The sequence below is a fragment of the Chionomys nivalis genome, chromosome 6 (assembly GCF_950005125.1).
Source record: "Chionomys nivalis chromosome 6, mChiNiv1.1, whole genome shotgun sequence".
Classification (NCBI taxonomy): domain Eukaryota; kingdom Metazoa; phylum Chordata; class Mammalia; order Rodentia; family Cricetidae; genus Chionomys; species Chionomys nivalis.
In genome coordinates, this window is record NC_080091.1 from 15,963,693 (window position 1) to 15,988,169 (window position 24,477).

The window sequence follows — 24,477 nt, forward strand, 5'->3', positions numbered from 1 at the left end:
TGCGTTGAATCTATAGATTGCTTTTGGTAGAATTGCCATTTTTACTATGTTGATCCTCCCAATCCAAGAGCAAGGGAGGTCCTTCCATTTTCTGGTGTCCTCTTCAATTTCTTTCTTCAAAGACTTAAAGTTCTTGCCAAATAGATCTTTCACTTCCTTGGTCAGAGTTACCCCAAGGTATTTTATGCTATTTGTGGCTATCGTGAAAGGTGATGATTCTCTGATTTCCCTCTCTGCTTCCTTATCCTTAGTGTATAGGAAGGCAACTGATTTTTTGGAGTTGATTTTGTAACCTGCCACATTACCAAAGGTGTTTATCAGCTGTAGGAGTTCTTTGGTAGAGTTTTTGGGGTCGCTTATGTATACTATCATATCATCTGCAAATAATGAAAGCTTAACTTCTTCCTTTCCAATATGGATCCCCTTGATCCCCTTATGTTGTCTTATTGCTATTGCTAGAACTTCAAGCACTATATTGAAGAGGTATGGAGAGAGTGGACATCCTTGTCGTGTTCCTGATTTTAGTGGGATGGCTTTGAGTTTTTCTCCATTTAATTTAATGTTAGCTGTCGGCTTGCTGTAAATAGCTTTTATTATATTTAGGTATGACCCTTGTATCCCTAATCTCTCCAAGACCTTTATCATAAAGGAGTGTTGAATTTTGTCGAATGCTTTTTCAGTATCTAATGAAATGATCATATGGTTTTTTTCTTTCAGTTTATTTATATGGTTGATTACATTGATAGATTTGCGTATGTTGAACCAGCCCTGCATCTCTGGAATGAAGCCTACTTGATCATAATGGATAACTTTTCTAATGTGTTCTTGGATTCGGTTTGCCAGTATTTTATTGAGAATTTTTGCGTCGATGTTCATGAGTGAGATAGGCCTGTAATTCTCTTTCTTGGTTGGGTCTTTGTGTGGTTTTGGTATCAGGGTAACTGTAGCTTCATAAAAGGAATTTGGTAGTGACTCTTCTGTTTCTATATTGTGAAATACATTAAGAAGTATAGGTATTAGCTCTTCTTGGAAGTTCTGGTAGAATTCTGCATTGAAACCATCTGGCCCTGGGCTTTTTTTGGAAGGGAGATTTTTGATAACTGTTTCTAATTCTTCGCGACTAACAGGTCTATTTAGATCGTTCACCTGGTCTTGGTTTAGGTTTGGTATATGGTACTTATCTAAAAAAGTGTCCATTTCTTTTGCATTTTCCAGTTTTGTGGCATATAGGCTTTTGTAGTAAGATCTAATGATTCTCTGAATTTCCTCTGTGTCTGTGGTTATGTCCCCCTTTTCATTTCTGATCTTATTTATTTGCGTGTTCTCTCTCTGTCGTTTAATTAGTTTGGATAGGGGTTTGTCAATCTTGTTGATTTTCTCCAAGAACTAACTTTTTGTTTCATTGATTCTTTGGACTGTTTTCTGTGTTTCTATTTTGTTGATTTCTGCCCTCAGTTTGATTATTTCCAGTCTTCTACTCCTCCTGGGCGCTTCTGCTTCTTTTTTTTCTAGAGCTTTCAGGTGTGCTGTTAAGTCCCCAATGTATGCTTTCTCCGTTTTCTTTAAGTGGGCACTTAGTGCTATGAACTTTCCTCTTAGCACTGCTTTCATCGTGTCCCATAGGTTTGAGTATGCTGTCTCTTTGTTTTCATTAAATTCAAGGAAGACTTTAATTTCTTTCTTTATTTCTTCCTTCATCCAGGTGTGTGGTTCAGTAGTTGACTGTCTAGTTTCCATGAGTTTGTCAGCTTTCTGGGGGTAGCTTTGTTGGTGGCTTCTAACTTTAATTCGTGGTGATCTGATAAGACACAGGTGGACACTGATATTTTTTTGTATCTGTGGAGGTTTCCTTTGTTTCCAAGTATGTGGTCAATTTTCGAGAAGGTTCCATGAGCTGCAGAGAAGAAGGTGTATTCTTTCCTATTTGGGTGGAGTGTTCTATAGATGTCTGTTAAGTCCATTTGATTCATTACCTCTAACAATTCTCTTAATTCTCTATTAGTTTTCTGTCTGATTGACCTGTCCATTGGTGAGAGAGGTGTGTTGAAGTCTCCTACTACTAGTGTGTGTGATTTGATGTCTGCCTTGAGTTTTAGCAATATTTCTTTTACATAAGTGGGTGCTTTTATATTAGGGGCATAGATATTCAGGATTGAGACTTCATCCTGCTGAATCGTTCCTGTTATGAGTATAAAGTGTCCCTGTCGATCTCTTCTGATTGATTTTAGTTTGAAGTCAGTTTTGTTAGAAATTAGTATGGCCACACCTGCTTTTTTCTTAGGACCATTTGCTTGAAAAACCTTTTCCCAACCTTTTACTCTGAGTAGATGCCTGTCTTTGTGGTTGAGATGAGTTTCTTGCAAACAGCAGACTGTTGGATCCTGTTTTCGTATCCAATCTCTTAGCCTGTGCCTTTTTATTGGTGAATTGAGACAATTAATATTAAGTGATATTAATGACCAGTGGTTGTTAACTCCGGTTATTCTTACCGCTTTTGGTAGAAGAGTTTGTGTGTCTCCCTTCTTTGAGTTGTACTGTTGAAGGGTCGCTAGATGCCTGGGTTATTGTAGGCAGTGTTGGCAATGTTGGATTCCTTGGGTTGTGATTTTCCTTCTATTACTTTCTGTAGGGCTGGATTTGTGGCAACGTATTGTTTAAATTTGTTCTTATCCTGGAATGTCTTGTTTTCTCCATTGATAGTGAACGATAGCTTGGCTGGGTATAGTAGTTTGGGTTTGCATCCATGGTCTCTTAGTTTCTGTAGTACCTCTATCCAGGACCTTCTGGCTTTCATGGTTTCCATAGAGAAGTCAGGTGTAAGTCTGATCGGTTTACCTTTATAAGTTACTTGGCCTTTTTCCTTTGCAGCTCTTAATATTCTTTCTTTAATCTGTATATTTTGTGTTTTGATTATTATATGGCGAGGGGACGTTTTTTTTTTGATCCAGTCTGTTTGGTGTTCTGTATGCTTCTTGAATATTCAAAGGAATATCTTTCTTTATGTTGGGGAAGTTTTCTTCCATAATTTTGTTAAAAATGTTTTCTGGACCTTTGAGCTGTGCCTCTTCTCCTTCTTCTATCCCTATTATTCTTAGGTTTGGTCTTTTTATTGTGTCCCATATTTCCTGAATGTTTTGTGATGAGAATTTGTTGGTTTTGGTGTTTTCTTTGATCAGTCCGTTTATTTTCTCTATGTTGTCTTCAGAATCTGAGATTCTTTCTTCTATCTCTTGTATTCTATTGATTATGCTTGTTTCTGTAGCCTCTGCTCATTGACCTATATTTACCATATCCAGCTGGTCCTCAGTTTGTGTTTTCTTCCTTGCTTCCATTTCAGTTTTCAATTCTTGGACTGCTTCCATTACCTGTTTGATCGTTTTTTCTTGGCTTCCCAGGGTATCATTTACGTATTTACTCATTTCTTCAAACTTTTTGTTATACTTCTCATCCATTTCTATGAGGGCGTTTTTTACATGTTGTTTAAGGGACTCTATTGCTTTCAAAAAGTCAGTTTTTTCCTCTTCTCCTGTGTTAGGGTGTTCAAGTCCTTGTGTTGTAAGATCATTGGGTTCTGGTGTTTTCATGTTGTTTTTCAGATTGTTGGGTGAATTCTTGCCTTGGCGTCTGCCCATCTCCTCTTACCGATGCTATCTATTGGGTTTGATTTAATTGTAGCGGGGCAATCTGCTCTCAGTGCAGGCTTCACTGTTTCTTGCCCGCACTATCCTGCATCCAGTGCCTCCGCCGCCCGGGCCTGCCTGCCGGTGCCTCCGCCGCCCGGAAATGTCTGTGCGCCGGTGCTTCCACCGCCTAGGCCTGCCTGCCGGTGCCTCCGCCGCCTGGGCCTGCCTGCGCGCCGGTGCTTCCGCCGCCTAGGCCTGCCTGCCGGGCCTGACTGCCGGTGCCTCCGCCACCCGGGCCTGCCTGCACGCCGGTGCCTCTGCCACCCGGACTTGCCTGCCTGCTGGTGCCTCCGCCACCCGGGCCTGCCTGCGCGCCGGTGCTTCCGCCGCCTAGGCCTGCCTGCCGATGCCTCCACCGCCCGGGCCTGCCTGCGCACCGGTGCTTCCACCGCCTAGGCGTGCCTGCTGGTGCCTCCGCCACCAGGGCCTGCCTGCCGGTGCCTCCGCCGCCTGGGCCTGCCTGCGCGCCGGTGCTTCCGCCGCCTAGGCCTGCCTGCCGGGCCTGACTGCCGGTGCCTCCGCCACCCGGGCCTGCCTGCACGCTGGTGCCTCTGCCACCCGGACTTGCCTGCCTGCTGGTGCCTCCGCCGCCCGGGCCTGCCTGTGCGCCGGTGCTTCTGCCGCCTAGGCCTGCCTGCCGATGCCTCCACCGCCCGGGCCTGCCTGCGCACCGGTGCTTCCGCCGCCTAGGCCTGCCTGCCGATCTACCTTGAATGTTTTAATTGTATTTACTAGAATACAAAAAGTTATTAGTTTTTATAAGATTACTAATTCCATTTTTAATTCTGTTAGGTTTAACATTAAAAATTACAATTTTTGAACTATAGCTCTTTTAGTATTAAAATAAAACTTTAAATCATAAAATACAGTCCAAAGGCAATTTTACTTTGTATGTTTCTTTAATAGTACACCATTATAGAATATCATAGCTCCTTTTATGACTCAGCTTATCAAAATAACTAAAATTTAACAAAGTAATCAAAGCAAAAATTATACAATGGAAAAAGAGCATCTTCAATGAATGAGACTAGTGTAGCTGGATGCTGGAGTGTAGAAGAATGCAAATAGATCTATCATCCTCTACAAAACAAAAATCTAAGTAGATAAAAGACCTCAACATAAGTTCAGAAAGACATATCCTGAATGAAAAGAATGTGGAAAATAGACTTGAAAATATTAGCATAGGAGACAACTTCCTTAACAGGATATCAATAATGTAGACATTAAGATCAGAGTTAATAAACAGAACCTCATGAAACCAAAAAACTTCTGCAAGGCAAAGGATACCATCAATAAGACAAACAGCAGCCTACAGAATGGTAAAAAAAATCTTCATCAATCCCACATCTGACGCAAATATGATTTTCAAAATATATGAAGGGCTCAAGAAACTAGACATCAATAAATCAAATAATCCAGTTAAGAATGGGGTAGATATTTAAACAGAATTCTCATCAGAGAAATCTCAAATGGCTGGCAAATCTTTCTCCATCAGGAAAATGCAAATCAAAATGATTCTGAGATTTTATATTACACCTGACAGAATGGCTAAGATCAAAACACAAGTGACAGTCCATGCTGGCGAGAATGCAGAACAAGGAAACACTCCTCCATTGCTGGTAAGAGAGCAAACTTATACAGTCACTTTTGAAGTCCGCATGGGGGAACGAAGTCTCAGAAAACTCAGAATCAATCTACTACAAGATCCAGGTATAACATTTTCGGGGATATACCCAACAGATGCTCAATCATATCACAAGGACTCTTCCTCAACTATGCTCATAGCAGCCTTATTTGTAAGAGCCATAACCTGGAAATAATCTAGATGCCCCTCAACAGTGGAAGAGATAAATAAGGTGTAGTATATTTATACAATGGAATAATATTCAGCTGTTGAAAACAGTAACATCACGAAATTTTCAGGCAAATGGGAAAAAAATAGAAAAAAAATTATCCTGACTGAGGTAAACCAGACCCAGAAAGACAAACAAAATGTATGTACTCATTCATAAGTAGATATTAGGTATAAACTAAAGGATAACTACACTACAATCCACAGACCAAGAGAACCTTTCTTTTTTTAACCATCGTGTTTAAGTCAGTATTAAAGTAATTTTTAAAAAATTTCCAACTTGGGCTGGAGAAATGGCTCAGCGGTTAGTAGCACTGGCTGCTCTTTCAGAGGTCCTGAGTTCAATTCCAAGCACCCAAATGGTGGCTCACAACCATCTGTAAAGAAATCTGGAACTCTCTTCTGGCCTGCAGGTATACATGCAGACAAATCTTAAAAAAAAAAAAGAAAAAAAAAAAGAAAAAATTTCTAACTCTACTTTATTATATTAGCAAGTCCCCAATTCCTTCTCTGCTTTGAAACCAGGGATGCCATTTGGCCTTAGAGAGCTCTTATATCTTCAAAGGAACTTCAAGTAGCAGTGAGGAACTAAGTCTCCTTTTCTTCACCACTGACAGAATGAAAAGTGTCCCAACTATTTCCACATTCTTCCCATGTTAACCCCTACAGGCCCTTTAAATAATAGAATTAAATCAGACAGGATTAAGATGACTTTCCGGGCCAGAACAACTGTTGACTTTCTGAAAGAAAGGCAATGGACATAAATTTGATTGTGAGAATTATAGCTTCCTGTATCAGCAAAATGTAGCATCTGATGTGCCTAACTTGGAAACAATATGATGCTAATACACTGTTTACCCCTATGCCTGCCTTCCAGGGCTGGGGTAAAATTATGACCCTCTTGCAAATTAATTTTTCAAGTGTCATTTACTAGGTCTCCTCTGGTGAAAGTAAAGGAGAACCTGGAAGGCTAAGGAGCTTTAGAAATTCGGTCTGGTTCTTGCCATGTTAGAAAAGCAGTGATCGTGTTTGGAGCTTCCAAATTTACTGTACAATGTGTGGAGAAAAGGAAAAAGAAAAAGAGAGCAGTTGAATTGATCAGTAATGCCACAGATAATCAGTCAAACCTATACAGTGACATCTTTATTAAACTGAAGTGACAGAGATTAGTGAGTTATGGCAGATGATCATGTTGAGGTTCAGTTAGGCTGGAGTGTCCTAAGAGAACAATGAAGCCCAGTGATCATTTTTTATACCTTAAATGTTCATTTTCTCAATTTAACTGTTCACTTTCATATCTTCTTCTTTACAAAGTAGATATAATCACATTTATTTACTTAGACATGTGCATGTGTTTGTGTCCACATGTGCACCCATGGAGGTCAGAGGACAACTTACAGGAATTAGTTATTATCTTCCATCAGGTTCATCACAGGGATTAGATCTAGGTGGCAGTCTTGGTGAAGAACCTTTTGCAGCTGAACCATCTCCTAGACCTGGTCATCACCTGTTTTGGGTTTTTTTTTTGTTGTTGTTGTTTTGTTTTGTTTTGTTTTTCTGACATCTATAACAACTCAGCACATGGAATTGATGTGTTTTCTTGAATTCTGCAAGCTGGTCTAGGAAATTAATCAAATCTGAAGAAGTTATGGAAACCCTGATTTATTGTCATTTAGACAGAAGTGCTGGTCACAATATAGGGATGTTTAACGTCAGGGCAGTATCATGGAAATAAAGCATTATCTATAGACTGAGCACTATCTCAAATTTGTTAGTGCCAAATGGCAGAACTAAGTTGAATTAGAGAACATATAATTGGTGTCAAAAGTATTTGTTAACTGCGTTAGAGGGGATGAAGTCTGTCTTTATGATATTTTGATCTTTTAATCATTCATATATACTCTCTAGGTTTCTAGATACCTTGCCAGTGACTTCTCTGCTCAGGTAAAGGTTACTACACAAAACAGAGAAATACACACACACACATACACAGGAGAGAGAGAGAGACAGAGAGAGAGAGAGAGACAGAGAGATAAAGAAATAAAACAGGGAGACAGAAAATCTTTCTTTGGGGCCACCAACCAGCTCACAAATCATGACACAGAGACTTACTATTAGTTATGAATGTTCAGCCTTAGCTTATACTTATCTACTAGTTCTAATAACTTAATTAACCTGTTTCTATTCATCTACAGTTGCCTCAGGGCTTTTTACCTTATATTATGTATGTCCTACTCTGTGTTTTTCTGCCCGGCAGCTGCTTGGCTACTTGGTCCTGAGCATCTGCCTCTCTCCCTTGTTCTCTCTCCTGTCTCTTCTCTGGAGCCTAGATTCCTCCTCCTACCTATTCTATCTATCCACCAGACTCTCCTATCCTTCCTCTGTCTAGCTACTGGCCATTCAACTTTTTATTAGACCAATCAGTTGCCTTAGGAAGGCAAAGCAACACATCTTACATTATTAAACAAATGTGACAAAAACAAATGTGACACATCTTTGTTAGTTAAATAACATTCCACAACATAGAGAGACAAACAGAAGCCTGCCTATCAATTTAAGGCAAGATGCCTTTATTTTTCTTACTTGTTTGTGTACATTTCTAAATTTTTTGGTGTATGAAATAATTGTGAAATATATTTAATCTCTTATGTACAACAACTTCAAGAAAAAGTGAATAATAATGAATCTTTCATTGTTTTCATTCTTTGAAGGCAAGATCTTTTCTACTCTCTCCTACTTTAAAATCTACAGCAAGTCTTCCATGTTGAAAGACGATTCTGAGCCTATATAATTTAGGTTATTTATCATTCTGTATTTTGAAAATACAGTTGCAAATGAGACACATTTGCACATACTCACACAGAGTCCTCTTTTCTAAACCCCATAAAAATGCAGCAGGAAGAGAAGACAACAAAATACTGGAAGTCAAATACAGAAAATGCTTTGCCAAAGATGCATCATGTTTTTGGGGGAAGCTGGAAAAACTTGCCAGGAAATTATTGGTGTCAAAAACAGCTCCAAGAAGTTGACAGACAGTTTGTTTTGATTCATCATTCAGGAACACAGACTCAGCCCATGATAATTTTGACTATGAATATATAGTATTCCAAATTGCCACAGTCATGAACTTCTAATCATTCAATTAATGTTGAAGTACCTAAAATAGAAACCGAGCTCTTACCCAGGAACTTCAGCAGTTCACTTATGTAAAGGAAAAGAAGAATCAGTAAAAGAAAATACCCAATGCGAATATTCTCTTCATAAAGAGAAATGGTCAGCCTGATGGTGAAATCAAGGGATGCAGTGCATGACCAGGATTCCTGCAGGAGTCTACAGATTAGTAGGAGTGTGATTCATTGTCATCTGGATGGCCCAGTTTTATGTGCTCATCTGCATGTTTAAATAAGAATGAGATTAAAATCCTAAACCAGGAAGTCCTACAAGCTACCCAAGGTTTCTCTGGGTCTATCTGCCCACTTTTCAGAATCAAAGGCACAATTTTTCCTTTTCTCTCTCTTTCTGATCCTGACTGGGATCTGAATTTTCACCCCTAGCCCCAGCTCATACTCTAGTCTTCCTTCCCTAGAATGTTCCTCCTCAATCCGTATGACTGTCCACCTTCCTGCTGTTCACCTCGAAACAGGTTTAATTCAAACAGCTTAACTTCCTTACTATCTTCCTTTTCTGTGCAGCTACTAGGATTCCTAACCTTAAACCCTTCCTGGTCTGTGTTTTTGTCGTTGTTTATCAAATTAGCCTCAAGCTTAAATAGTATAGTAATGGGGTTTCACCGGGCTTTTTATTCTAGGTAAGTGTTGCCTTTTGAAGACATTGACTTGTCATTATTTAATTAGGAATATGAACGTTTAGGATAGGATTTTGTTGTGTAATTTTTTCTAAATCTTAGCATTTTCTTATATACAAGCATGCTGAAAATCCAGCAGGTGATACCCTTCCCCATTTCCAAAACAGTAGGCCCAAATTAGAAGTGGCTCAATATGAAAAGGTTTTGCTGGCTGTCCTGGAAATCTGCATAGACCTCCAGGCTGATGGGAGTCCTGTAGGAACAACTTTTGTAAGAAAAGTTCCAAAGTAGTACTAGGTAGAGAAAGAGGAAAGTGTCATGATGGTGAAGAGAATGGAGCAAGTCTTAAGTGAGGATGGATCAGATGACAATACTGAGTTCATCACCAGAAGTGACTGGCATTACCTTACCTGAGTAGTCCCTTGGGGAAAGGACTGCTACTTCACAGCCTCACAGCTTTCATAGTAAAAGGATCTGTCTCCTACATCAAAAAAAAGAAACCTAACCCAGATGTGAAGGAGAACTTTTCCAAAGTCTAAGGGTCAGTGACCACAGTAAGGGACACACACACACACACACACACACACTCACATACTAACTTCAGGCCACTCCCCTTTGAGTTGAGCACAACACTCCCCACTGCACATCCATCTGCTCAGCAGTAAGATGCTTGCAGTATAAATGCTTCTTACAGGCACACTGCAAAGAACAAATGTCCACCACATAAAAAGTTCCAGTTCTTCCAGGGGAAGGCAAATAACAAATACTAAAATTGGTCTTGTCCTTTTGTTTCAGGCTCAAGTTACAGAGAAAAGCTGGAAGGCAGACACTCCTGAGGAAGTGACTGCAGCTGCCTATAGGAAATGACTTGTTTGGAGGGATGTTAACATTGCCTTCTCATTCAGTCATTTGGAAGTATATTTTAATGTGTAATCAGTTGGGATTGTTAATGTCTATCTAGTTTGCACAAAAACAAATTGCTTTCCTCATTGAGTGAGTTATATTTGTCAGTGTATAAGTGCCAGTATGGGTAATTTATTGGTTAATTACTTTCTTTTCTACAACAACTTATTTTTCTTCTATAACACCTTTCAAAAACAATGAAAGAGTACACAATGAGAATATTCTTTTGTGAAACACTCCGTAAGTTATAGAAACTGCATTTTAAGTTTGAATATGAAAATTCTACTTGAATAATTTAATTTGCTTTAACAGTGATTAATATACAGTACACTTGAACAACATTTATTATTTATTATTTTACTTCATTTTTCCCACATGTACAACTCATTCCAGGATCATGTTCCATCCTGAGGAACACTTACAAGAAAATATGTAAACAAAGGAAAAGAATAAATATTAATGTGTTTCTCACTAAAAACAAAATTAAACATCTTGGGGCTGGAGAGATGGCTCAGTGGTTAAGAGCATTGCCTGCTCTTCCAAAGGTCCTGAGTTCAATTCCCAGCAACCACATGGTGGCTCACAACCATCTGTAATGAGGTTTGGTGCCTTCTTCTGGCCTGCAGGCATATACACAGACAGAATATTGTACTCACAATAAATAAATAAATAAATATAAAAAATTAAACATCTTGAAATAGTTTTTAAGATTTCTGATATACATATGTTGTTATTGTTCTTTTTATTATAAAATATACTGTCATAGAAAATATTTATTTAAGATTCGTTTTGCTTTTGAAGTTTAATTGCTAAGACTTATTTTTTGTTCCTTGTGCCGACTTTGCTTATTCTGTGTCCTCAACCTGTACTGAAGTGTATGGAAAGGATAATAACAGAGGATTTATCAGTAGTTTCACTCTGAATATTCCAATAATTTGTAGAAGGATTTGCTCTGTACCTTACTCCTCTTTATAACAAATTATGTTTTCTTAGTACACCCAGATCTTGGAATTGTTTCAGTTGTTGCCAAGGGACTACAGAAGACAGACTGCCGAAGACAAGAATTATAATTCCTTTCAGCAGCACATTCTGTTGTGGGTTCAAGTTCACATCCCCTGATCAGAAACATTTCCCTCAGTCAGAAGAGTGTGCCCTCTAAACTATCAAAGGCTAAAATATTGGGAATTACAGGCTGGTATATATTCAGTACCTTCAATAGTCTTTCCTGAGTTGGTATATGTAGGCTTTCACTTGTAAAGGGAGAAGTGGGCTGTGTTCCTGCCACCTGGCTCCTGGCCTCCTGGCTAGCTTATGCCCTGAAATAACAACACACAAATTGTATTCTAAACATTGCCTAGCCTGTTAGTTCTAGCCTCTTATCAGCTAATTCTCACATCTTGATTAAACCATTTCTAATAACCTGTGTAGCACCACAAGGTGGTGGCTTACCGGGAAAGATTCAGCATGTCTGACCTGTTGGTTGGATCCATGGCATCTGCCCTGGAGAGGAGAGGCATGGTGTCTGCCTAACTTCCCTTCTTCCCAGCATTCTGTTCTGTTTACTCCGCCTACCTAATTTTCTGTCCTATCAAATGGCCAAGGCAGTTTCTTTATTAACCAATGAAATCAACACAAAACAGAAGACCCTCCCACATCACGCACTTCTAGTTTCCTACATATCCACCATCATGCATGACCCTGATTTTGAGCTTTCTTTCAAAAGATGTAGCAGACTGAGTTTAGAACAAGGTTTTGGGGAGTAGTGGACTAAAATGCACCAAGTTCACAGAAAAACATTGGCAACTTTTTGATGATAGCCTTTTCAAAACATCTAAGAAGTAATTTCTTATGAAAATTAAGATTTCTATGCACATGAATCAATAGGAAGTAAAATGTTTAGACCTTACTAAGTATGTGAAATGGAAATGTGATTGCAAATTATTTTCTTGAAAGTATGGGGAATATACTGATAAAGCCTAAATAGAGGACACTACTTCTGTTCTTAAAGTAACAAGAAACAGTAAAGAAGAAAAATGTGCTGTTTCTAGATTTTATTTGTTAGTTTTTTTAAAAAAAATATTAGATTTTTAAAAATACCAATTTAAGTTGCTACTCCCTCCCCTTCTCCCATTCCCTCCACACACTTCCAAGCCCAACTCCATCCAGTACTCAGAAAGAGTAAGGCATATTGCTTTGTGGAAGGCCCAAGGCCCTCCCTACTATATCTAGGCTGAACAAGGTGTACATCCAGAGAATAGGATCCCAAAATGTCAGTACATGCAGTAGGGATAAATCCTGATGCCACTGCCAAGGGCCCCTCAATCTTCCCCAGTTATTCAAATGTCAACCACATTCAGAGGGACTAGTTTGTTTTTAGGTTTGTTTCTTCACAGTCTGGCTGGAGTTGATGAGCTCCTATTAGCTCAGGTAAACTGTTTCAGTGGGTGAAACCTTCTGGTCTTGACCTCTTTGCTCATATTTCTTCCACTCTTCAACTGGACTTTTGGAGCTTAGTCCAGTCTTCCGATGTAGGTCTCTGCCTCTGTTTCCATTAGTTGCTGAATAAAGGTTCTATGGTGATATTTAAGATATTCATCAGTTTGACTACAGGGCAAGTCAAGATGGGCCCTAATGTTAGGTTTTATATGCTTATTAATTAACATGAATAATTAGCATAGCACATTAGTTGAAAACTGTTTAAGACAGAAGAATAAGTATGTTTCTGGTGCTATTTTAGACATACTTAATGGAATGTTGCATAGAATTCAGGGAAACAAAAATATTCTGGCTGATCAGAAAATCCATTGACTAAAATGGTATAGAATATGAGAGTGTTCCACAAATAAGACAATGATACTGATGCCACATACAGTTAGTCAGGAACAAATCAAGCTTCCAACATAAGGAAGTAACCAATAAGTCTCCCTAGAATGATACCTATGAGTCACTAAAATGACTAAAGGTGCAATAGTGATTAGCATAGTCACTAACTTGGAGGTTACCAACAGTCTTCTACACTGACAAACCCTTCACCATTAGAGAAACCATGCCTAGTACTAGCCAACTTTCTGTGTCTTGTGAAGTCATGGTCTTGGAGGAAATCCTCCAACTGTGACTTTATTAAAGAAGAATAATTCCAAACTATACTCTAAACATTTACCCTTACATCTGCAATTTAGTATACTTCTAGACACTCATCAAAGAATCTTCTCTTTGAAACAGATGGAGAGAGATCATTAGAGAGAAGCACACTGACCAAAATGCATAGAACAAGAATCATGAGGTATCCAATCCCATCTGGTCCATCTACAACATGATTCCTCACCTATATCTCAGTGATCATTGCAGAAGAGTAGGCAAAAATATTGTAAGAGACAGATGAATTAGGGGGTCTGCTGTGTGACTTCATCTTGTTGAAATTTTAGGAAGAGTATAACTATGAATTCTCATCAATATGGCTGCCTAAATAAATCTGAATAATGACATCATTGGGCAAAATAACATGAAAAAGTGTTGGCAGACGCCTCTTGTTTGTTTTCCAGTTGCCTAGACCTGAAATAATCACACTGAAACTATATTAATTGCAACACTGCTTGGCCAATGACTCTAGTGTATCCTAGCTAGCCCTTACATTTTAAAGCAATCCATTTCTATTAATCTCTGTGTTGCCAAGTGGTTGTGTCCTACTGGTAAGTTTCTGTCTGGCATCTGGCATCTGTCTTCTGTGGCAAATACATGGTGTCTCTTTCACTTTATCTACTCTCTCTTCCTTTATCTTCTTGGAACTCCAGCCTTGCCCTACTCTGTGCTTCAATAGGCCCAAAGCAGTTTATTTATTAACCAATAGTATTCACAACATACAAAGCAGAATCTCACATTACCTTCCCCTTTCTTTCTAAATAAAAAGGAAGTTTTCAAATTATACATAGTAAAAGTACATACAACAAAACCGTTATCAAGCAAGAATTATAGTTACAGTATTTATATCTACTTAATCTTTTATCATGACTAAAGAAAACTATAACTATCTATTCTTCAATACCATTAAAGACTCCAGAAAGATATAATATTGCCTAAGTAAACAGGAAGTGCATTACAAGCAACTTCTAAAACTCTAGAATTGACAGAAATACCTCACAGCCTGGACAGTCATCCAAAGTTCTTCTATATGATTGGGGAAATCCATTTTCACCCTACAGGCCCATAGCAGACTTGTCCATGAAGCAGGAAATTTCAAAGATATATGCGGTTTGTCAATCACTTTCTTCTGTGTCCTGCAGAATGTCTAGCAGATTCTTTTATGAAGCAGGAACCCTGAAGGATCATCTCACTTTTAGGCAAGTTCTGCAATCATTTCTCTGTAGGTTCTGTGTGTTCAGTTCATACAATATAACACCAAGCAAGAGAAGTTTCTTGCCCAAATTACTAAAAAACTCCATAAGAAGCCTCTTCAATGCCCATCATCCTCTTGAAGTACATTGGTGCTGCTGGGAGCAGATGTGTCTCATTGTCATGAAAAGTCCTAAGTTGTTAAAACATTTTAGATGCCATATTCTGTACTCTTTAAAAAATTTTAAGAATAACTATCCATCTGAAATATATCTCTGTACATCTAAAAAACCTAAATAATATGACTACACGTTTGACTATTAAAGATGTCTCTTAACCTGCATTTCTTAATTATACATTACATTTTTAAATGAGTTACACAAATACAATGCTTTTTAATCAAGAACAGAAATAGACATATAACAAATTTGACCTTAAATTTCTATCAACAAACCAAGATACATACCAACACAAAGTATTTATCTCTATAGCATATTTCCCTTTAAATGTAAACAGATATTTGTAAACAATATTTAGGAATCTGGGCATAGGTTTTTCCAAATTGCTTTCTGTTTTTTGTTAGGTAAAATATTTTTTTTTATCTTTTTTATTAATTAATTTATTTAATTATTAAAGATTTCTGCCTCTTCCCCACCACCACCTCCCATTCCTTCTCCCTCCCCCAATCAAGTCTTCCTCCCTCCTCAGCCCAAAGAGCAAGCAGGTTTCTCTGCCCTGTGGGAGGTCCAAGGACCACCCACCTCCATCCAGGTCTATTAAGGTGATCATCCAAACTAACTGGGCTCCCACAAAGCCATTACGTGCAATAGGATCAAGAACCCATTGCCATTGTTCTTCAGTTCTCAGTAGTCCTCATTGTCCATTATGTTCAGCGAGACCGGTTTTGTCCCATGCTTTTTCAGATCCCGGCCAGCTGGCCTTGGTGAGTTCCTGATAGAACATCCCCATTGTCTCAGTGTGTGGGTGCACCCCTCGCGGTCCTGAGTTCCTTGCTCGTGCTCTCTCTCCTTCTGCTCCTCCTCTGGATCGTGAGACTTCAGTCCAGTGCTCCAATGTTGGTCTCTGTCTTCTTTCATTGCCTGATGAAGGTTATTATTCAGGAGGATGCTTATATGTTTTTCTTTGGGTTCACCTTCTTATTTAGCTTCTCTAGAATCACGAATTATAGTCTCAATGTCCTTTATTTATGGCTAGAAACCAAATGTGAGTGAGTACATCCCATGTTCCTCTTTTTGGGTCTGGCTTACCTCACTCAGGATAGTGTTTTCAATTTCCGTCCATTTGTATGCAAAATTCAAGAAGTCATTGTTTTTTACTGCTGAGTAGTACTCTAATATGTATATATTCCATACTTTCTTCATCCATTCTTCCATTGAAGGACATCTAGGTTGTTTCCAGGTTCTGGCTATTACAAACAATGCTGCTATGAACATAGTTGAGCATATACTTTTGTTGTATGTTTGGGCATCTCTTGGGTATATTCCCAATAGTGGTATTGCTGGGTTGAGAGGTAGGCTGAACCCGACTTTCCTGAGAAACCGCCACACTGCTTTCCAAAAAAAGCCCAGGACCAGATAGGTAAAATATTTTTAAGCATTCACAGTGACCTTTCAGGTGGTCTTGGTCCATCATACCACATTAGCCTAGAAAGATTTCACAGATTCTCATCTTCTGGGGAAACAAAAGCAGAACTTCTTCTCCAAAGCAACTTATCCTTAGACTTAAATTTTGAAGTCAAGATATATATATATATATATATATATATATATATATATATATATATATTTGGTTTAGCTTAGCTGCCCTACAATGAAATGTTTCTCTGTGCTTAGCTCATTCACAGTCAAACACTTCAAAGGAAACATAAAAATATATACAATCCAGACTCTGTATATATTCTATCTTTACGTGGTTTATTATTATTTTTCACTCCTTTGATCTATTACTGTTTATACTTTGTCTACTCTGTCTCTTTAAAGACTTTGTTTTATTTTTTAAATGATTTACTTCTTTTTATAACTTTTATTTTTTTCTTCTGTCTCCTAAGCCTAAGAAATTTTTTTTTTAGAAATACTGTGACCTGTTCAGAGGTTTATTTCTGTCTGACTCTGTTTTTGTATTAGATATGTAATTATTTTCTGACCAGTAGCAGTTTAAAATGGTAAGCATCTTGGTTGCAGAGGTGCTGAATGTTGTTTCTGCCTCTCCTGGCCTTCAAATATGGCAGAGGTAACTTTACAATCAGCCTCTTTCATCACCCCTTTAACTCTGGGGAGGAACGCATAGCACATAAACCATTTTCATCTGAGTAAACGCTTAATCTGACATTCAGTACACTTCATGGCCTGGAAATATTTCTGTGAATGGCAGTGGTTATCTGCCATGCTCTCCTACCTATGCACTCCTAGCAGACTCCCGATGCCTGCTCAGGCAAGGAATGTTGAGTCATGGACATTGACTCAGCTACTTTCCTCCCAATCCCAAGTGGGTACACAACCACCTAGACCCAAATTGGGTGGCAGACATCAGTGCCAGAAGTTTGGGTACAATGTTGATAGTGGAAGCGGCTTGTTCTTTTCTGCCTAGATCCAAAATAATCCCATTGAAACTATATTAATTGCAACACTGCATGGCCAATGACTCTAGCATATTCCTAGGTAGCTCTTGTATCTTAAATTAATTCGTATCTATTAATCTGTGTATTGACATGTAGTTGTGGCCTCCCACACAGGTTCTGCCTGGCATCTGGCATTTTTCTCCTGATATCTCTTTCACTCTACCTACTCTGTACTCCTCTATCTGCTTTGGACTCCTTCCTAACCCTACTTTGCACTGCAATAGGCTCAAAGCAGCTTCTTTGGTATTCACAGCCTACAGAGGGGAATTCCACATCAGATTGGAAAGCACATGGGAACTCAGTTCAGACAATGTGCTACAGGGTACTTTGGATTGCTGAGAACCAGAGAAATGATTTTTTGTTGTTGTATTTTCTTTTACTTTAGCCTCATGAAGACCACCAAAAGGTTACTGTATTTTCCTACACTCTGGCTTCATGTTAAAATACCAAAATGTTGTTGATTATTTTTTCTACTTTTCTCTTTAATCTTTTCTCTCTTTTGGGGTTGGGCACCAAGAAGTTCCCAAATAAATTACACATGGAGGCTTATTCTTATTTTAAAATTCCCACCCTTAGTTTTTCATATTAATTGCCAACTTTCCTTAAGTTATTCTGTCCATCTTTTACCTATGGGCTTCTATTTTTTTCTATTTCTATATATCTTACTTTAACACTTACTCCATGGCTGGTTGAGTGGCTGGGTAGCTAACTGCTAATGTTCTCCTCTTTTTGTTCTCTTGTTCTTCCTTCCTTAAATTTTTGCTTATATTTATTCTCTCTGCCTGCTAGTCTCAACTATTCTTTCTCCTTCCTCCCAATTGGCCATTCAGGTCTTTATTAGATCACCAGGTATTTTAGATGGGCAAAGAAATACAGTTTCATAGAGTTAATTAAATACAACATAAACAAAAGCAACATAACTTTGCATCATTGAACAAATATTCTTGAGCATAAACAAAAGTAACACACTGTAAAATAATATCCTACTACAGCCTTCCCCAGGGAATAGTCACCCAATAACTATCCAATATGAAGTGATCATCCCTGAGATCATAACATTTTTCAGACAAAGAATGTTTCATTTATATCATATATATATATATATGTGGTCATAAATGTGAGGAAGATAAAGAGATGGGACTACTTATAAAGTTTTGGAAGGAGGAAAGGGAAAGAGTAAATGGTGTATTTATCCAAATATTTAAAAGGTTATTATAAAAAATTGCAGAGGATAAGATTAGTAAAAAGGAAAAAAATACACAGAAATGAGAACCCAAAAATCTAATAGAAAAAATTCTTCTATACACCCTGAACACCAGACTTTATCAATAGGAAGAAGTGGCAATTTTGAGAACAAGTCATTTAAAAATTATCCAACCTGAGAAAAAAAATTTAAAGAAAAGAAAATCAAAGATACAAGACACCATCAAGAGGAAACATTTTAAGTGGACATATCTCAACTAAAGGTTGAGATATAAAATGCTATGAATTTCATATCTCTCTTTCTCTTTTTCATTCCTCATTCTTTCTTTATCTCTCCTTTTCTCTTATAGGATTGTGAGTTATGCCAGGAATTGAACCTGCAGCCTTAAACATCATATACCATTGTATCATTTATCTATATCCATAGCACTGTTTTCAATTTAGAGCATTTCAAATGGGGGAACCATCCTTCTTTGGCTTTCCAGTGAAAGAGGAAAAGAGAACCAAGACTTTCCAAAAGAATTTACTCATTTCCCCAAATCTACAAAAGAAATGAACATCGAGATTAATGAAGCTTGGACCTCTTAATATATGAATCTTAAAGAGACTTTTAGCAATTTTCAAGAACTGTCAAATTCTTAAATGTCAGAAACAGAGAAAGAATCTTGACACCTGTGTAAGACAAACGCCAACAAGATATGGTCACACCTTGGTAACCACAGAAATGGAGAGAATGAGGCAGGAGGGTTGCCTTGAGCTTGGTGCTAACCTGGGTTACATAATCAAACTACAGTTTATAACATATACCCTTCAAAAAGATAAATGTGCATTGTCATATACAAGACACTGTTCATAATGTTGAGAAGAGATAAACTTAATATATTTTATATGTGATTTCAGTCAAACATAGAAATATAAAATATATTAAGACTAAAAATGCTATAATATTTATAAATACAAATGAAACCCTTGAAATATTTTATTATATTAAGTAAAACATACTGTAAGTACTTTTCTTTGCTAAGCACATCCTTCAGGAGCCTATGATAGAAGGTTGTATATTAGGGAGGGTCTCTAGAGAAGCAGAACTTACGGAGTATACATACACATATGTACACACATATATATATATATATATATTTCTATGGAATTTATTATAATGGCTTATAGGCTGTGGTTCAGCTAGTTCAACAATGGCTGTCTACCAACAGAAAGTCTAAGAACTGAGTAGTTGTTCAATCTGTAAGGGTTGCTCTCTGTGAACCAGCCTCCAGAGAGCAGAGGGCTCAAAAGGAATCCACAGCTTCAGCCTATACTAGACTTTTCCATCTGAGGGGGTTAAAAAAAAAGACACCCACACACTCTCTTGATGGTTTCCTTCAACCCTTTTTTTATTCTTCTTTATATTCTCTAATCTTTCTATCATTTTTGATGTTTTCTTTTAACTCTATTTTTCCTCTTGATGTTTCTTTTCTAATTCTTTTTAAGTCCCTCATTCTTGATCTTTTTCTTCTAATGCATTTTAACTCTTTCTAACTCTAACCTGATTTTTCCCTTACAGCTTATATCTTTCAGGCAATATAAAAATTACAATGTGGTTACATTCTGTTTTTCAAATGAATGATTACAAGTAAAAAGCAAAATGATTTTCATATCCCTCACATGATTATACATTTTGTGTATAACAGGTGAAAAACAAATTATCCCAAGAACCCACATATATTTTCCCTAAGCAACTTGCTATAGATTAACTATGTGGACAAATAAGTTATTCTTGTCAGGTCTTTTACTGGAAGGCTGCATTTTGCAGTAACAAATAAAGGACCAATTACTTTATGACTTCTTTTGAAAGGTAATTTTATAAGAAATCTTAAAGGAATCACAAATCTAAACTTTCATATGTGAAAAAGATTGTTATTTATACTTTCAATCCTGAGGGTACATACCTACTCATAACAGTTTTTCTTTTCTATATCAGGAGATTGAGGGCAAAATGGTCATAGAAAATTATTCATCACCTTTGGTCATCAACCAATTCTATCAAGAAAGGTACACGAGTCAATGATATCTGGACTGCTTTGCTCTTGTTCCCTGACCTTAATACATTCCACATTTAACTATGTGCCTTTCTAAAACTTCAGATTGTCTTCTTGGGTTTTTCCCCTCAAAGCTATTTAACAAAAGCATCTTAGTCTAACTTTGTTATTTCCAAAGCTTTGTTTCAACTGTGGTGTACTCTGAAACCTGTGAACACATCTGCCACCATTAAGATTAAAGGAGTTTAAACTAGCTGGCCTACTGGGACTCAATGGTTTTTCTTAATCATTAACTTGAGCTACAGTTTTTGCCACTCCTTGGTAAAACTAACATGCTCAGGCTTTGTAGCATTTTTTTGTATTTATTTTTATTCATCAAAACTCTGTATAATCTAACATTATTATTATTATCAATTAGAGAGTACAGCATAGGGAAGAATCATCTTTATGCTGAACCACAGATAAAAATGTCCAATAGATCAGTATGTCTCTATGAGATAAATACACTATATTACAGGAAGTATGTGGGTCTCCCCATATCCACTAACAACATGTCAGATACCAGAGAAAAATTGCAGCAGCAAACATGTAAATGCACAGCAGAAACAAAAGACTCGTCCACTGGAGGATCTGTAGTCTAGGTGTCTTGACTGTCCAAGATTGACCCATCAGCAGTTTTTTCCTGGTAGGCTGACAACTTGAACTTCAATTACCACATGCTGCTCCTCTGACACGGTCATTGATACACAAGGTTGGATGTCTCAGCTGGTCTTTAGTATGCCCTGGAATCTGAAAGAAGTAGTCTCTAATGCCAGAGAATTTGCATTTGCTAGCAAGAGCAAGGAGGCAAGGAGAAACTGTTTCCTTTTTCCATGTCCTTTATATAGGCTGCTAGCAGAAGATAAGATCCAATTAAAAGTGGATGTTCTTACCTCAAAGATCTGGATTAGAAGTGGGTCTTCCAACATCAAATGATTTAATTAAAAAAAAAAAAGTCCCTCACAGCTATATCCAGCCAATTGCCTTTTAGCTATTTCCAAATGCAGGCAAGTTGACAACCAAGAACAGCCATCACAAATCCATCCCTTGCCAATTTGACCTACAATTATTTCTTATTTAGTTTCCAAATGAAAACTATAACAGAATCATATTTACGTCTATAATGGTAAAAATAAAACACTACAGGTCCCCAAGTGGCCAGCAGCAGAAATGCTGCAGGTCCCCAAGTGACAGCAGTGGGCAGTGGATGAGACCATGCCACAGGCCCCCAAGTGGTGGCAGGCAGCAGGCCATGAGGTGGAGAGAGAGAAACAGAGGGTGGGAAGGGGAGAAGTGGGGAGAAAGGAGAGAGGCAGAAGCTGCCTCTTTGGGAGAGAGACAGAAAGGAAGGGACTCAAGCTGCAAGCAAGAAGGAAGATCTGCCTGCCTCAGCGGTGGATGGGAGAGAGAGTGGGTGGGGCTTGTCTTTTTAAAGGGACAGGACAGACCATTACATTTCCATCTCTTTTATTATAATTAAAAGGCAGGAGATAGGTACAACAGGTTAAAGGAATTGGGGCGGCATATTCTCAAGACTACTTCCTGCTTATTTATGGGTGCCATCTTCGGGGGGGGGGTGGGGACCTGAAAAGGCTGGGTGCTGTTCACATCCAGGCATAGCTGATCTCTTTGCTCCTGTCCAGTGTTTGTGGTATGGAAATGTCTGTTGTCTTTTATACCTGTTTAAGATATTGCCAAAGCAGAGGACAAAGTTAAGTTTAGAGAAAGAAATTAGGACCAGGGAATTGAGAGGAATATATCTGACCTGTTTAAGGTGGATCCTTTAATTCAGCTTGGTAGAACTCACAAGAATTCTTTGGTCTTGTGAAAACATAAGTTTTAAACATATGCATTGTATAAACAGGAGCATATTCATGTCAGAATGACTGTGACAGATGTTTTTGCACAATGAAAAGTACTTTTAAGATTATGGAAGAGATTTGATAACTTGTAGTTGTTGAAATTTGCTTGGTGAGGCTGTCCTTTTAAACTGACAAAAACCTCTCAGCTGTCAAACTACATCAGAAATTTTTGAGAAGGATAAAATTTTATTTGAGTTAATGATTAAAAATGACAGAGAATTTACTAGGTTGGCACCTAGAGTTACTCCTCAGGGTCCTCCATGGTCACTGAAGGTCATATTTTTCTTTTTCTGTTTAGCACAGGACCTGCCAGAAAAAGAAATGATAACAGGAGAAAGAAAATTTGAGGGGCCCTGGGTCCCCAGTCAAATGCACCACACAGCATGTGCAGTGCTAGCAGAAGGACTGAACCCGGGTTGTCCGGTCACATTTTTAGCTACAGAAAGCAGTAAAGGGCTCAACTGTAGCTGTGAAGGCTGTGATTGGGGGCTGGAACGGGAAAACTCACCACCAAAGCTGCTAGACTATGTAGAGGTCAGTGTTCAGGGAGATGGAACATATTGTTGTTGTGGAAAAATACCCTGTTCTGGATTCCAACCCCAGGAGAGGGGTGGGGGAGCCTCCTGAGTCATAGTACCAATGTTATGATTTAAATAAAATGCTGCAGGTCCCCAAGGGGCCTGCAACAGAAATGCTGGACTATTCCCCTTTCTGGAACCCAAACTCCTAGGCCTCCAGAATTTAGGCTTGCAGGAACAGAAAACAAAATTTTTCCTACAGGTTCATCAGGGGTGACAGTGAGTGGAACTACTTCCTTTTCCATACCTTGTTTCCAGAATCCATGGATTCTGGCTATATGAGAGACAGAACCAGGTATTGGACTCTTCTTATTCAGAGCATATACTGCCTTCTGGAGAATGCTGCCTCAGCTGCCACCTAATTTGTACTAAACAGTGTCTTCTGAAGGTCATTCTACCTTTTTCTTTTGGGCCAGATGCTTCAGGATGGTGGGGAACCTCACAAGGTTGGAAATAGGACAATGCATTTTTTTTCTACTTATCTAAATAGATAGGTCAAACCATATTAGATGTTAAAAAAACAATTCTCAGCTCAAGCAGAAAATCTATTATTGTCCTTTTATTAACTTGCTCTTTTTTCCTCCACCCTTATTTTCTTTCTTCCCAACAGAGGCAATGTATCATTCTTTGTTCTCTATCACTTTTCTTTTCCTCTCTCCGTGACCTGGAATATTCTTTTCTCATCTGCTAAAACCATACACTTAAAAAGTCATAATATACACCTAAGAGAAAAAGTGTTCTCTTTAAAATTTCATAGCTTAATTTTCTGTCATTAATATATGTAAACAGAAGCTGCTCATTCGTTTCCTGGTCGCCCAGAACTTAATAATCACACAGAAACTCTATTAATTACAACACTTCTTGACCAGTAGTTTAGGCATATTTCTAGTAAGTTCTTACATCTTAAATTATTCAATTTCTATTAATATGTGTATTACTACTATGCTATGGCCTGCTAGTAAGATTCCTGTGGGTGTCTCTCCTTCTGCAGTCACATTGCATCTCTTTGACTCTGCTTTCTCTCTCTCTCTCTCTCTCTCTCTCTCTCTCTCTCTCTCTCTCTGTTTGGATTTCCAGTCTGACTTTAGTTTTCTTCATCAACCAATAAAAGAAGCATATATACAGTATATCCCACATCAAAAATATATTTGTTACAAAAGAAATTCTAATATTTGAATTATTACAGATTGCTTAGTCATCTCACTGGTACTCTGTGTCCCACCTTGCAGCTCACACTCCAGAGGTACTGGCACTCTCCTGACATTCTCTCAACATAGACTGATGCAATTGCTGCCTACATGGACAACAAATGGAACAGATTGCTCCTCCCAGGTTTCCATTTCATTCCAGTCTTCACCCCCACATTAACAGGAAGCAACCATGAGTGATTTCTACATACCTATGTCACTTAGCCCTTTTTCTATACTGAACTCTATAGAACAGATGATGGACTGGTTTTAAAATATGTTCTATTACTATTGTATAAATTCTGCCCATGATCCTAAAATGTATGTACATTCAACCTCCTTATGTACTTCTGACAGTTGTT